Raw genomic sequence first — 12,309 nt, forward strand, 5'->3', positions numbered from 1 at the left:
GCGTTATCAGAAGGCCTTTGACGAGGAGCCACAGAAGCGGCTACTTACCCGCGGTATTACAGGAAATATACATCGATAAAGCAGTGGCTGGTTGGCAAGAGGTAAACAGTGGGAATAAAGGGAAACTTTGCTGCTTGGTTGCCGTCGACTAGTGATGAACCACAGGGATTTGTGTTGTGTGAATAATTTGACTGAATTGATTGTTTTGAGCAAAGTTTGCAGCCAATACGAAAATAGGTGGAAGGACAGAGAGTTTTGAGGAAATAGAGAGGCCACAGAAGTACTTAGACAGATTAAGAGAATGGGCGAAGAAGTGACAGGTGCAATATAATGTCAGGAAATGTATGGTCATGACTTAGGTAGAAGACATGAACGCGTTGGTATTTTCCCCCAAATGAAGAAACAACTATTTGAGGATTAAAGGGATTTGAATTAATTATGCAGGATTCCACAAAGCCAACTTGCAGTCTGAGTCTATCGTGGGGAAGGCAAGTGCGATGTCAGCATTTAATTTTAAGAGAACTAGAATATAACAGCAACGATGCAATTCTGAGGTTTTGTAACTCACTGGCGAGGCCTCACTTGGAGGAATGGGAGCATTTTGAGTCCTTTATCTTAGAGAGGATGTGTTGAAACTGGAGAGAGTTCAAATGAAGGTCACGAAAATGAATCCAGGATTTGAAGGCTTGGCATATGAAGGGCTTCTGACGGCTCTGGGCCGCTATTCACTGGAACTCAGAAGAACGAGAGTGACCTAATTAAAAATTATCGAATATTGGAAGGCCTGTGCAAAGGATGTGGGAGTGTCCTTTTGGAATGGCGATGAATTTCTTGAGCCAGGTATTAGTGAGTCTGTGGAATTCTTTGCTACAGCCAGCTGTGGAGGCCGTCATTATTAATATTTAAGGCAGAGGTTGAAAGATCCTTGACTGGTCAGGGCATGACGGGATACGGGGAGAAGGCAGGCGATTGGGGCTGAGAGGGATAATGAATCAGTCATGATGAAATTTCGGTGCGGATTCCATGAGCCGAATGGCTAATTAAACTCCTGTAACTTGTGGTCTTATAACAAACTCTCTTTCAATGTCAGCAAGAGCAAGGAGCTGATTATTAACCCCAGAGGGCGGAAACAGGAGGTCCATGAGCCAGTCCTCATCGGGGATCAAAGGTGGAGAGGGTCAGCAACTTCAAACTTTTGAAAACACATTCGAGGCTCTTCATCTCACGTTATGAATATGTATTATTTATTTATCTTTTTTTAATTTTGTATTTGCATAGTTTGTTGTTTTTTTGTATGCTGTTTCCTCTTTCTTTTGTCCGTCCTGTTGGGTTCAGTCTTTTACGGATTCAGTTGTGGATCTTTCATTTACTGAGTTTGCCCACAGAAAAACGAATCTCAGGATTCTACATGGTGACGTGCGTGTGCTTTGATAATACGTTTACTTTGCACATTTTAAACTGACGTGTGAATTTGTGAGTATTTATCCCAAACACCAGATTGGGTTGTCAGCTCTAAAGGTTCACCACTGGCCGGGTAAATAAATTTGTTCTGATCTGAATGGTCGTCCTGTCACTGTGAGCCCTCTTTAGAGGAAGTCCAGTTACAGGAAACATTCCTCAATCGAACTAGGAAGCCTCAGATTCTCTGTCTCACTGTTACTCACACACACACTCACACACACACACGTGACAATCAAAGCAGAACCCAAAAAGAACAGGGTGATCTGCCTCCATGACTATCCCCCAGTGGTACTCACATCTACTGTGATGAAGAGCTTTGAGGGGTTGGTCATGACTAGAATCAACTCCTGTCTGTCCATGGACCTGGACTCACTGCAATTTGCCGATCACCACAATATGTCTACAACAGACGCAATCTCCCTGACTCTCCACTCAGCCTTTGATCACCTGGACCAGGGGTCAGCAACCTTTACCACTGAAAGAGCCACTTGGACCCGTTTCCCACAGAAAAGAAAACACTGGGAGCCGCAAAACCCGCTTGACATTTAAAATGAAATAACACTGCATACAACGTTTTGTTTTGCCTTTATGCTATGTATAAACAAACTATAATGTGTTGCATTTATGAAATTGATGAACTCCTGCAGAGAAAATGAAATTACATTTCTGCATGCAACAAAAACATTTTGAACTCCGAAAAAAAGACGTTGGGTTGAAGGTTACTTTTAAGTAAAATACTCAACGTCTATTTGAGTCCTTCTTGTATTTATGAAAAACGCCAAACTTAAATTTGCCGCCAGCAGCAAACCAAAAATAACGTCAGCCAGCTGTCAACCTGAAAAATAAAAGGACTATTTCACTGAACAATGAAAACATATGAATATACGTAAAATAATAGGCAATTAAAATATTTATCATACTTGTTCAGGTTGACTCACACCTGACAATGCAGTCGTATTTAGTAGGGATGGATCGATGCTTAGGGGAGTGACCGGGAAGGATAATGTGTTTTTTTCCTCTCTGAACTCACAGAAGCGTTTCCCAAACGATGTTTGCATTGCGATGATTGCAGAATGTAAATACTCCGAATTTATCATGTCGTGACCTTGTTTGAACTCTCTCAAATTGGGGAAGTGAGACAATGTGCCTTTCTGTAAATCTCTGGCAAGCAACGTCAACTTGCGCTCGAATGCCAAAACATCCTCCAACATGTGCAGGGCTGTACGTCCTTACCCCGTTGAAGAGCTGTGTTCAGCGTGTTCAGGTGCGCTGTCATGTCTACCATGAAGTGTAGCTTTTCCAGCCACTCTGGCTGTTCCAGCTCAGGAAAGGTGAGCCCTTTGCTGCCCAGGAAAGTTTTCACTTCTTCCAGACACGCGACAAAGCGTTTCAGCACCTCCCCCCTGGACAACCATCAGACTTTGTTGTGCAGCAGGAGATCAGAATATGCAATTTCCAGCTCGTCCAGTAACAAACGGAATTGACGGTGATTTAAACTTTTTGCCATTATTTTATTGACAATCTGAATGACAACATCCATTACTTCTGTGCATTCCGGAGGAAATGTTTGAGGGCACAGTGCCTCTTGGTGCAAGATGCAGTGAAAAGTCAGCAGCTTTCTGTCCAGCGACTTCTGCAGTAAAGCCACAATTCCCTTGTGCGTTCCCGTCATATTCGGTGCCCCCATCAGTAGCTACTGACACCAGATGGGTGGTCTTTATTCCTTTGGCTCTTAAACAATTCAAGACAGCCTCACAGATGTCCTCCCCCCGTGTTTGGTCTTTTAGAGGTATCAACTCAATCAGTTCTTCCTGTGGCCCGGCAGAGTTTACATACCGGCAGAACAACGCTATTTGTTCAATATCACCTTTGTCTTTAGACTCGTCACAGGCAATCGAGTAGGCCACAGCTGAATTGATGTCTTTAATTTGCTGTCTTGTGATGTCTTCTGCCATTTTTATGGTTCTGTCTTTGACAGTCTTTGCAGAGAGGGGCATATCCCTGATTTTCTGCACAATTTCACTCTTGTTTTTAAAGTCCGTGAATAGATGTTCTGAAATCTTAATGAAAGATTCTTTTATATATTCACCATCTGTAAACTGCTTCCCGTGCCTGACTATTTCCTGAGCGGCAATATAACTGGCGTATGTCGTTGATTTTCCAGACTTCATCCATTTCTGGAAATGATTTTTGCTCAGATCAACCTTCCGCATCAGTTCCGAAACGGCTTTTTTTCTCTCATCTCCATCCAGATATTTTTGAGCAAAGGCTGCGTGTTTATTCTGGAAATGCCTTGCGACATTTGACTTTTTGTTGTTTGCTAGTTTCTCATTGCATATTAAGCATACCGGTAAACCAGTCTCGTCAACAGTGAAAGCAAATGAATCTGTCCACGTATCATTAAACGTTCTGTTTTCTTCAGTCACTTTTCTTTTTTTAGAATTCTCCATAGTTGGCTTACCTTGGATCGAAAAATTAAAGAAATCGCGCACTGGCGGGTGTCAGGTATTGGCAGTGGTGACGTATATTAATAGCGATAAAAACACGTTGTAGCGGTGTGCTCACGCAGTCAGTAAACTGCAGTCGAATAACTTTATTCGAACTAAACAGCCTTGCTTTTAAGCCTCCCTCAACCCAGCCCCCATGGACGCAGATGCTGCAAAAGACGCGTACTCACAAACCCCCGTAGGCTATCTCCCTTAGCCGGAATGCTGGCTAATTGTGAGGAAATGTGTCGCCACACTTAGATTGTACAAGATCACCATAATCTTCAAATTTAGAATTACATTTCAAAAGCTAACAAACTAACATAAAATACATTTTAATTAAATACTGACCAATTATTTCCCAAAGCCACAGGGAGCCGCAGCACAGAGGTGAAAGAGCCACAAATGGCTCGGGAGCCGCAGGTTGCCGACCCCCGACCTGGACAATAGCAATACACAAGTCAGGCTGCTGATTACAGCTCAGCATTCAACACAATCAGACCCTCAATTGTAATCAACAAGCTCCAAAACCTGGGCCTCTGTACCTCCTTCTGCAACTGGATCCTCACCAGGAGACCACAGATCAGAAACAACATCTCCTCCTTGCTGACAATCAACACCGGCACACCTCAACGATGCGTGCTCAGCCCACTGCTCTACTCTCTCTACACCACGTCTGGGCTCATCTATAAACTTGCTGATGACACAACTATTGTTGCTGGAATTTCAGACGGTGATGAGGAGGAGTACAGGAGTGAGATAGATCAGCAAGTTGAGTGGTGTCGCAGCAAAAACCTTGCACTTAGCATCATGAAGACAAAGGAATTGATTGTGGATCCAGGAAGGGGAAGTCGAGGGAACACACACCAGTCCTCATCGTGGGATCAGAAGCTGAAAAGGGTGAACAGTTTCCATTTCCTGCCTGTCATCATCTCTGAGGAACCATCCTGGGCCCAACATATTGATGTAGTTACAATGAAGGCACAACATCGGCTATATTTCATTCGGAGACTGAGGGGAATCGGTCTGTCACTAAAGACACTTGCAAATTTCTACAGATGTACTGTGGAGAGCAGTCTAACTGGTTGCATCACTGCCTGGTGTGGAGAGGCCACTGCACAGGATCGGAAAACGCTGCAGAAAGTTGTAAACTCAGCCAGCTCCTTCATGGACACTGGACTCCACAGCATCCAGGACACATGCAAAGGATGATGCCACAAAAAGATGGCATCCATCATTAAGGACACCCATCATCCAGGACATCATTGCTACCAACAAGGAGGATGTACAGGACCCTGGAGACACACTCACTGGTTCAGGAACAGATTCATCCCCACCACCTGATTTCTGAATGGACAATGAGCCGATAAACACTTGCTCAGGATTTCACCACGTACACCAGTGGTATTAAACCTGATTCTGATACACAAACACACACAGCTGGGCTCAAACATACAACACTCTCACATACCTCCTTTTGTGATACCCTGCTTGCTCCGTGGGCCCCGGTATGAAGCTCAAACTGTTGCAAAACCTGTCCTTTAAATTCATGGCTGAGGCTGTGTTGTATCTGTTCACTGTTTGTGTTCGATATTAAATGAAGAGCATTGAATGGGAAGGAAGGTTTGAATAGAAGAATAAAGATCTCCTCTGAAGGTATATGGGGTCCTGGTGAGAGCGTACATGGAACACTGTGCACAGGTCTGGTCTCCCTCCCGGAGTCAGCCTGTGGAATGAAGGGAATGAAGAGAATTCCCAGATTGATTTAGGAGGTGAGGTAGTGTCCTCGGAGATTGTACTGTCAGGGCCTGTCTCAAAATTAGAGAAATAAAGGGTAGTCTGACTGAGACAGACACAGTCTCACAGGGTATTGACAGGGTGGGGCAGGAATGATGTTTCCTTTGGCTGTGGTGAGGAATGGGGGTCACAGAATCCGAGTTCACCTCAGCAGGACTGAGATGAGGAGAAATTTCCTCATCCAGAAGGCAGTGAATCTTTGGAATTTTCTCTGCATGTTTTCTAAATTCAAAGGACAAATTTTGGGGCTCTGAGATGCTGGGAACGTTGCGCGAAAGTGACGCTGAGGTCAAAGATCAGGCATGTTATGTGTGAAAGGCAGAACGGACGCAAGGGACGTCTTTTTATTTGTTTCTAAAGTACGAGGTTACCTTTGTGCCTGGTTCTCCCTGGGCCTTCAGCCTAACCTTTTGCACAGGGGAGCGCTCACAACACTGGAATTCCGTCCGCAGCCGCTGCGGGCCAGCTCCCCTATCCCAGCAGCAGGAGACAGTTCTGGGAGGAAACTCCCGAAACAGGCCCCGACCCACGGCGGGGAAAGACCGGGCACCCTCTGTGTGGCTGAAACACGGCGACCTGCTGCCAGTCTCGGGTCTCTCACTGTGTAAATTCGTTCTCGATTCCAAACTTCGGTCCGCTCAGCGCCCCGCCCACTGACACATCTCAGCCAATGGAGGCAAGATTCTCCCAGTCGTGTTCTCTGATTGGCTGTGAGTGTCTGAGGACGGGCTGCTACCGGGAGCTGGAGCTGTCAGTCACAGTTTGTTCTCAGAAACAAAGCAAGTTCCCCAAGGCTCAAAGTTCAAAGTAAATTTTATTATCAGAGTACATATAAGTCGCCACATACAACTCCTACATTTCTGGATCACTGAAAGATCAGCCAGAGTGCATCAGTCAACAAACTTCGCCAATGCAGATAAACAACGAGAACAGGAAATAACCGCAGCGGCAGCAGATAGACTCAGCGCTCCCTGTTCAATCTGACAGGACAAGAAACAGTAAGGCGCAAAGGTAAACTCGTCTTTCAGAAATTAAGAAATAGAGCTGCGGCCATTTGGCCCCTTGCGCTTCTTCTGCGCTTCACTCAGAACATGCTTGTCCTTTGACCTCAGCATCACATTCCTGCAAATTCCATCACCGCTGAGCCCCAGGATATGTCTATTCAATTTCGAAACCTTGTGGAGATAATTGCAATGATCCACTGCACTCTGGGTGAGGAAATTTCACCTCATCTCAGTCCTGCTGAGTTGTCCTCGGATTTTGAGTCTGTGAGCGCTGGTTTCACACCTTATGGGAAACATCATTCCAGCCCTTCAGCTGTAAATATCCTGTGAGATTGCATTTCTCTAATTCTGAGACAGGAATGCGATCTGTCTCTGTCAAACCACCTTTCATTTCACTTATTTTGAGACAGTCCCAGTACGATGATTTGTTGTGGGAGCATCTCTATGGACAGCAGGTGAGTGCAGTTATCCTGTGTTGTTCCCAGCCTGATGGTTGAGGGGTAATAACTGTTCCTGACCCTGGTGGGGCGAGATCACGGGCAGGGTCTGGAAAGAGAATCCCACTCCCTGTCCCTGCCCGAGAGGTTCCATATATAACCCTGAGGAGGGGCACAAGACCCCGGGTAGTGTCGGGAGAGTTTGGCAAGCCTGTGTGAGCCATTTATGGAACACCATTGGTTTTTCTGGCGGGTCAGAAGCATCACTAATTATACTCCATAAGTCATCGGGGTCCAGGGCTTGGGAATTGAGATTCCTCCCACCATTATTCCGGGAAACTGTCTGAAATTTCCCCGAAATATCGATCTGCTGGCTCAGATCTTATTCCCTTTGATTTTGTTATCTGTAGTGTCTGTCCCCGGCTAACAGGTGTTAATTCATGGAGCAGTTCCGTCCCGGCCCCTCCGGGTGTGGAAACAACAGCCGATGCAGAGAGAGCCTCGGCAGGTGGTTATCGAGGCCGCTGTTGGACGTCTGCAGCTACTTCAATGACCTCTGAGGGGTCTCCAATTGATCACACAGGGGAGGGGAACAGAAGGAGCCGGCAACTGTGGCCACCAGAAATATTGGTGCATATTGGGCCAATCGCATAGGTAGGAAAGGTGCGGTCCTCAATAGATATACAAACGTATTAGGGAGTGACGTAGAACACTGAAAAGAGTCCTCAGGCGTAGTGATGCCTCGTTTCTGCCTGAGCCACGTGCCAGTGAGGGTAAGAACAGAATGATTTGACAGATGACAGTGTGGCTGTGAAACTGGTGCGGAGGGGCAGGGCTTCTGATTCCGGGATCATTAGTGAACATAGGACCTGTACAACAGGGACTGTTTACACCTGAACTCGGTGGGGGGAGGGTCAGTGTCTGCTGATATCCATGCGGGTAGGATTGCCAGAGCTGTCCGAGAGGTTTTAAATTAATTTGGCAGCAGATCTGAACTGGAGTGATGGGCTGAGGAGAATGTTGTTAGTCTTCAAACAGTAGCAGTGTGTACTGAGACTGCCACCATGGAGAGGCTGACGATAGGGCAAAACGTCGGTGGGCGGGATGAGTTGCAATGCAAAAGGGTGAGAAAATGAAAAAGGGGATGAATACGGAACTGAAGGTTTTATATTTGAATGTGTGCAATACATGGAATAAGGGAGATGAACTTGTGTCAGTTACAGATTGGCATTTGGGCATCACTAAATGGTGGCTGAAGGAAGATTATAGCTGGGAGCTTCATGAGCAAGGATACAGATTGTACTGAATGGACAGACAGGTAGGCAGAGGGGTGGGGAGGTTCTGTATGTAAAAATGAAATCAAATCTTCTAACTGGTGAAATGGGATTGCAAGGTTTAGAATACTGACATGTAGGGGGTGAATACTGATGCACTCAAATATTTTCTATTTTATACTTGTAATTACTTTTTTCACTTTTTGGTGATCTATTTTCACATTGACACAACAGAGTTTTTTATTTCTGCTGATTCGTGTGAATAAAACAAATCTAAATCCACTCTGTCTTAATGTTGTAAAACAATAAAAGATGATGATTTCCAAGATGGCCGCATACTTTTTATAAGCACTGCAAGTGCAAATACGAAGAAAGCACGGCAGTGCCTCTCCTTCCTTTGAAGTTTACAAAGCTGCAGTATCACACACACACACACACACACACACACACACACACACACACAGCATTGATGAAGTGCTTTGAGGGGTTGGTCATGTCTAGAATCAACTCCTGTCTGTGCATGGACCCAAACCCACTGCAATTTGCCGATCGCCACAATATATCTACAGTAGATGCAATCTCACTGACTCTCCACTCAGCCTTAGATCACCTGGACAATAGCAATACACAAGTCAGGCTGCTGATTACAGCTCAGCGTTCAACACAATCAGACCCTCAATTGTAATCAACAAGCTCCAAAACCTGGGCCTCTGTACCTCCTTCTGCAACTGGATCCTCACCAGGAGACCACAGTCTGTGTGGATCAGAAACAACATCTCCTCCTTGCTGACAATCAACACTGGCACACCTCAATGATGCGTGCTCAGCCCACTGCTCTACTCTCTCAACACCACGTCTGTGTGTCTATCCTGGGCCCAGCATATTGAATGCAGTTACAATGAAGGCACAACATCGGCTATACTTAATTCGGAAATTGAGGGGGATCGGTCTGTCCCTAAAGACATTTGCTAATTTCTACAAATGTACTGTGGAGAGCATTCTAACTGGTTGCATCACTGCCTGGTGTGGAGAGGCCATTGCACAGGATCAGAAAATGCTGCAGAAAGTTGTAAACTCAGCCAGCTCCTTCATGGGCACTGGACTCCACAGCATCCAGGACACATTCAAAAGATGAGGCCACAAAAAGGTGACATCCATCATTAAGGACCCCCATCACCCAGGACATGACCTCTTCTCATTGCGACCATCAAGGAGGATGTACAGGACCCTGAAGATACTCTTACTGGTTTAGGAACAGCTTCTTCCCCACCATCAGATTTCCGAATGGACAATGAACCCATCAACACCCCCTCAGTATTTTCCCTCTCGTTTTGCACTACATTCTAAATATAATTTTACACATTCTAATTGTAATCTGTGGTTTTTATTAGTAAATATTGCAATGTACTGCAGACACAAAGGAACAAATTTCACCACAGATGCAATAAACCTGATTCTGATACACAAACACACACAGCTGGGCTCAGACATACAACACTCCCATATTCCTCTCTTTGTGACACCCTGCTTGCTCCGCGGCATGTTCTGCGTGAAAGGCAGGACAGACACAACGGGCCGAATGGCCTGTTCCAGTTTCCTTTCTCTAAAGTCCGAGTTTCCCTTTGCGCCTGGTTCTCCCAGGGCCTTCAGCCTGTCCTTTTGCACAGGGGAGCGCTCACAGCACCGGAGTTCCATCGGCAGCCGCTGCGGGCCAGCTCCCGTATCCCAGCAGCAGGAGACAGGACTGGGAGGAAACTCCGGACAACAGGCCCCGATCCATGGCGGGGAAAGACCGGGCACCCCCTGTGTGGCTGAAACTTATCACGGAATCTCCGCCCGAATCGTCACCTCCGCCATCGGAAGGGTTCAAAACACCGGCCGCTGTTGCAGCCTTTACCCGGGGAGCTGCTCCCAATCTCGGGTCTCTCACCGGGTCGACTCGTTCCCGATTCCAAACTTCGGTCAGAATATGCTTGTCCTTTGACCTCAGCACCAGATTCCTGCAACTTCCCATCACCGCTGAGCCTCAGGATTTGTCTATTCAATTTAGAAACCTTGTGGAGATAATTGCAATGATTCACTGCACTCTGGGTGAGGAAATTTCTCCTCATCTCAGTCCTGCTGAGTTGTCCTCGGATTTTGAGACTGCGACCGCTGGTTCCACACCTTGTGGGAAACATCATTCCAGCCCTTCCGCTGTAAATATCCTGTGAGATTGTATTTCTCTAATTCTGAGACAGGAATGTGATCTGTCTCAGTCAAATCACCTCATATTTCACTCATTTTGAGACAGTCCCAGTACGATGATTCGTTCGGGGAGCATCTCGATGGACAGCAAGTGAGTGCAGTTATCCTGTGTTGTTCCGCAGCCAGATGGCTGAGGAGGGGTAACTGTATCTGAACCTGGTGGGGAGAGTTCTGAGGCTCTTGTACCTTCTACCTGATTACAGCAGTTAGAAAAGAGCCTGCCTGTGTGGTGAGCCAGATCACAGACGCCTGTATCACCGTCCCCTCTGGCCTGTCCTATCCGGGACCAAAGGAATTGTGGAGAGTAAATGTGGTACTCTGTCGAGTATCACTGTCATCCAGGCTCTCATCCTGCCTCTTATTATTCTTGTCTGTGATTGCAGTGCGACAATCTCTGGCCCAATGTCCCCTCTGTCTACAAACCCCGTTTCTGTCCTTTGCCAAGTGTCCTCTTCATCTGCACGGTCCGCACGGTCCTGCCACCCGTTCTGGGTTCTTCATCGGGACCCGAACTCCATCTCCTCACTACCGTTTCTCTGTACGCACTCTCCCTTTTCCACAGTCCCTTTAAAGAGTCAATTGTGCTCCATATTCATCAGAATTTATGTCACCCGGGGCCAGGTCTGACACAGCGAATTGAGATTAGTTAACTTAAAGGAGTGGGCAGGCTTGGGTCTGAGACAGTTTAGAAAAGTCTGCACCGCCAGCTGGACACACTGATCTGTCCAGGGGTTTGCCGGCATTGGACTCTCACGTATCCTTAAAACGAGCTATAAAGTACGCAAGGGATTCTCCTTTTTTCTGTAGTTACCGGGTAAATTCTCAAAATCCGCATGCAGTCGGGCTGTCATTCAAATGGGTTCCCTTACCTCAGCGACCCACCGTGCCATGGCTTGTATTACATCAGCCCCTCTGGTGGCTCCCGGTCACCTTCGGGCATCTGCCTGGGAAAGGGGAACCCACTCCCTGTCCCTGTCCGAGAGGTTCCATATATAACCCTGAGGAGTGGCACACGTCCCCGGGCAGGGTCTGGAAAGGGGAACCCACTCCCTGTCCCTGTCTGAGAGGTTCCATATATAACCCTGAGGAGTGGCACAAGTCCCCGGCCAGGGTCTGGAAAGGGGAACCACTCCCTTTTTCAATGAATTCAGGTAAAGCCCCTGGTCCGGATGCTTATACTGCTGAATTTTTAAAATTCTTTTCTTCTATACTCGCTCCTTGGCTTTGTAAACTTTTTAAAGATGCGTTAACCATAGGTAAAAAAACACAATCTTTTTATGATGCCTCCATTTCTCCAATTCTTAAAAAAGATATAGTCCCCACTGAATGTGCATCCTATCGGCCAATATCCTTGCTGAATATGGATTCTAAGATTTTTACCAAAATTCTTGCCACTAGATTAGAAAAAGTATTACCTCAAATTATCTCTGAAGATCAGACCGGATTTATTAAAAACTGTTATTCATCTTTTAACATTAGAAAATGTATTAATATAATTTATACTTCTTCATCTAAAATAGCAGAGTCATTTCCTTAGATGCTGAGAAAGCGTTCGATAGAGTTGAATGGCTATATTAATTTTATACGTGGCAGAATTTTAATT

The sequence above is a fragment of the Hypanus sabinus genome, unplaced genomic scaffold (genome assembly GCF_030144855.1).
Source record: "Hypanus sabinus isolate sHypSab1 unplaced genomic scaffold, sHypSab1.hap1 scaffold_1058, whole genome shotgun sequence".
Classification (NCBI taxonomy): Eukaryota; Metazoa; Chordata; class Chondrichthyes; order Myliobatiformes; family Dasyatidae; genus Hypanus; species Hypanus sabinus.